The sequence below is a fragment of the Nicotiana sylvestris genome, chromosome 5 (genome assembly GCF_000393655.2).
Source record: "Nicotiana sylvestris chromosome 5, ASM39365v2, whole genome shotgun sequence".
Lineage (NCBI taxonomy): Eukaryota > Viridiplantae > Streptophyta > Magnoliopsida > Solanales > Solanaceae > Nicotiana > Nicotiana sylvestris.
Window position 1 is genome coordinate 160,881,615 of NC_091061.1, and position 4,338 is coordinate 160,885,952.

Here is a 4,338-nt window from a genome sequence, read left to right on the forward strand (position 1 = left end):
CTAGGTCGCCCACCAGTAAAATGCGGGAATATTTTCTGTTCTAGGTCGCCCACCAGTAAAATGCGGGAATACATTTCAGTTCTAGGTCGCCCACCAGTAAAATGCGGGAATACATTTCAGTTCTAGGTCGCCCACCAGTAGAATGCGGGAATACATTTCAGTTCTAGGTCGCCCACCAGTAAAATGCGGGAATACATTTCAGTTCTAGGTCGCCCACCAGTAAAATGCGGGAATACATTTCAGTTCTAGGTCGCCCACCAGTATAATGCGGGAATACATTTCAGTTCTAGGTCGCCCACCAGTATAATGCGGGAATACTTTTCAGTTCTAGGTCACCCACCAGTAAAATGCGGGAATACATTTAAGTTCTAGGTCGCCCACCAGTATAATGAGGGAATACATTTTGTCTGTTCATTCCATATTCTAGGTCGCCCACCAGTAAAATGCGGGAATACATTTCAGTTCTAGGTCGCCCACCAGTAAAATGCGGGAATACATTTCAGTTCTAGGTCGCCCACCAGTAGAATGCGGGAATACTTTTAAGTTCTAGGTCGCCCACCAGTAAAATGCGGGAATACATTTCAGTTCTAGGTCGCCCACCAGTAGAATGCGGGAATACTTTTAAGTTCTAGGTCGCCCACCAGTATAATGCAGGAATACATTCATGTTCTAGGTCGCCCACCAGTAAAATGCGGGAATACTTTCAGCTCTAGGTCGCCCACCAGTATAATGCGGGCATACATTTCATAATTTTGCATTGAAGCAACTTTTTAGTCTTGTATTACAGAGTTTGGAATCAGTAACCCCACCGGAAGGCGGAAGGTTACAACAGGAATCCCCAGCAGTAAACAATAAAATCCCCAGCACCGGGAAGCAGAAGGTTGCAACAAGAGGTCCCAGCATAAACTCAAGTCCATGTGTCAAAAGGAAGAAAAGTATCGGAAGAAAAGCACCGGAGGAAACACAAGCCGACAAGAAAGCAAGGCAACAAGAACAAATTTTAGTCTAGCCTAGCTTCTTGTTTTCTTTTAAGCACGGTGTAACAAGGAGATCGGTAAGCAGTAGTAATAGCATGCAACAACAGTAACAGTGCAGTCCAACGGTAGTCCCAGCTACCAAAGTTTTCCGAACTACATTGACCTGATTCCTATTTAGCCCAGGATATGTAGGAAACCTTTGAAGCAAAGGTTCGGTCAAATCTTTTTCAAAAAATGCTTCAACGGAGTACTCGAATGGGCAAAAAATCGCTCGCTTTATCTTTGCACGAAAACCCTTCGTGTCTTCGGGCAAAGAGGGGCAGCTGTAAGCACGTGATTTTTGCCCTATATGAGAATTACTCCCAAAAAATTCAAAAATAAAATGATTTTTCTTTGGTGTGTAATTTTGTGATATTTTGTGATATTTTGAAGAATTATTTGTATTTGTCTGTGCGTGTTTATTCGCTAAATTAATAAAAAAATACAAAAATATGTCGCATTTTGCATGTAGTATTTAATTCTACAATTGTTAGTAATTAAAATTGTTTTACAAAAATTAAAAATTACAAAAATAGGCATCGTTTGCATTTTTAGCATTTAATGTCCAAATATACAATTTTATGCTTAATTAATACTTAATTGTGCGTTAATTGTTATTGGGAGTTAATTTGCACTTTTATAACTTAATTTAGTTCTTTAATAATAGTTTAAGTATTTTTATAATTTAGTTTTAGAAAAAATAAAAGAAGAAAAGAGAGCGAAAATATAAAGAAAGTCGGAATTAGGCCTCTTCTTCAATTTCAAGACATAGGCCCAAAAAATGGCCCAATCTTCCCTACGACCCAGTCCATTTCGAACTGGGTCGACCCAGTCCATAACCCAAAAGACCCAATACCCCTATCTTGCATTTCAAAGACACAAAACAAAACAAAAAAAAAAAAAAAAAAATCCTAAAAATGACCTAAGTCATCCGCCCCCCCTATCATTCTTCTTCTTCTTTTCTTCTTTCTTCTCCAAACTCTAAAACACACATCCATGGCTGCCATGGCTAAGCTCCAGCAGCTTAATCTCCTTCGACACAAGCGCACACACCACCAAGAAGCCCATCTTCTCCATGTCAAGCTCAAAAGGCTCGTCCATGGCTGCGTCTTCGTCGTCAACCCATCGCCATGTTTGTTGCTTTTTCTTGCTGCCTCTGCGTCGTCCATGGCTTCCCGAACTGCTGCTCCATTTTCTCCATAAGCTGCTGAACGCAGCAGCAGTAGACGACCAGCTGCTGCCCGTGTCCAGCTGCGACGAGCAGCCATGGCTGTCCGCGACGCTGCCGCTGCTCCTCCTTCCTCCGCCGCTGCTTCTACTTCTTCTTCGTCTTCGTCGTCCTTCGTTCGAGCTTTGGTCGAGGCTTGGACAGATTTGTTTACAATCAAAGTTCGTCGTTGATTCATCTCCGGTTAGTTGTTTTTGAGTTTTATTTTTGTTCATATTTTGTTTGATATTTTCCGGATCCAAAATCGTTAAATGATTTAATCCTTGTTTTGTTCGTTGTTCATCTTTGAAATAATTTTCTATTGTGTTCATGTTGTTTGTTAAATTAATTTTCAGATTTCAAAATAGAAGTTTAATTAGTTGTTTTCATGTTTATTTCATGTTTGTATTATTGTTTAAGTAAGTATTTGTTAGTTTGATGTTTGTTAGATTCAAATTGAAATTTAATCAACTATTTCTTCAATTTGTTTCATGTGTTTATGTATTGTTAGAAATTGTTAATATTGTTAAGTTCAAGTTTAAGTTCATAATTGTTTCTTCGTCGATCTTGTTATTTGTTTAAAGAATTTAGTTGTATTAAAGGAATATATTGTTTTAATCGTTTAATCCGTCATGTTTGTTGTCTTAAAATAGATTCATTCATGTTCATACTTTGTTTGGATGATCTTGAATCCGAATTTTATATAGTTTGATTTCTTGTTTACCATTTATGATTATTGCTTGAATTGTTCTCATAATCTTGTTTTAAGTTTAATATAAGAATTGTTTGTTGTAATGTTGTTAGAGTTGATTTTAAGTTCAATATGATTGAATTTAGAAATCTTCATACTTTGATTGTTGTTGTTGTTGAATCCGAAAATAGGATTGTTTGTTGCTAAAATATTGTTCAATCAAATTTTAGTTGTTCTTTGTTGTTCAATTCGTGTTCATGTGATTTGTTGTTGAAATGTTGTTAAAATCGTGTTCATGTGATATTGTTGTTATGATGTTCATCCATGTTCATATTGTTGTTTGAACATTGTTAGAAATTGATCATATTGTCTATATTTTGGTTAAGTTTGATTAATTGATGTGTTATAGCTGATGGGTAGTTTGGTAAATTTGTAGTACGTTTAGGGGTAGTTTGGTAATTTCAGTAAGGTCGGAAGGGGTAGTTTAGGAATTGTACATTTTGAAATTGTTTATTTGAAGCATGGGGGACAAAATGAAATGGGGTGGGTTGTGATATGATTATTTAATATAAAGGGGGGACAAGATTTAAATTAAAGGGGAATCTTGCATTATTTTAAATAAAGCATGGGGGACAAAATATAATGGGGTGGTGTGATATGTTTATTTAATGTAATGGGGATGAGTGGAAAGATAATGGGTTGGGTAGAGAAAAAGTATTGATTTAATTGATTAAAAGGTTTATGAGATGTGTTATATATGTGAAGTCTTGAAGAAAAAAGAACAAGAATACAGGAGAAGAAATACACGGACAAAAAAAAAAAAAACGGGAGAGAGAAACAAATCTGAAAATAAGAGAGAGAAAAGGGCTGAACATTTAAGAGATAGAAAATTCCGAAAAATATTTAAGTTTTCAAATAAAAAAAAATAAAAAAAATTCTGTTTTCTTTTGTTGTTTGAAATCAGAATTGATTGTTGTTTCATAAAAGCTGAAGCTTTTGTTTTTTTTTGGATTACTACTCCACCGGTCTGTTACTGGGTTGTTATTGTTGCTGGGCTATTGTTGCTGTGTTGTACTGATTTTACTGCTGTTGCTGATTCTCATATTCATTTTCTTTTGCTTCCAATATCAGGTACACAACTGAAAAGCTGTTTATTGTAATCCGAAATATGAAGCGTGAATACATATGAAGAATGAAAATTTGAAGTTTTAATTTCGTTTTTTATTTATTTGTTCCTTTTGTTGACTGTATTTAAGCTATTTCATGAATTACTAAATAATAACTGGAATAAGAAAATAATATCATAAGTTATTCTGTAATAAATCAGTTCGGCAAAATAGGTTAATTCACTAGTTATGAAGGCTTCAAGATTATAGGTTGATCATGAACAAGTAGCTAAATTTAGCTAAGACACGAATTTAAAT

General features: G+C 35.5%; 1 long non-coding RNA gene across 1 annotated transcript; it reads left to right on the top strand.

Moving 5' to 3' along the window:
- The first annotated feature begins 1,973 nt into the window (after nt 1-1,973).
- LOC138891161 (uncharacterized) lies at nt 1,974-4,123 on the top strand. The gene is made up of 2 exons (XR_011407482.1): nt 1,974-2,427; nt 4,046-4,123. It is a non-coding gene; the product is annotated as an uncharacterized lncRNA (long non-coding RNA).
- The last annotated feature ends 215 nt before the right edge of the window (nt 4,124-4,338 follow it).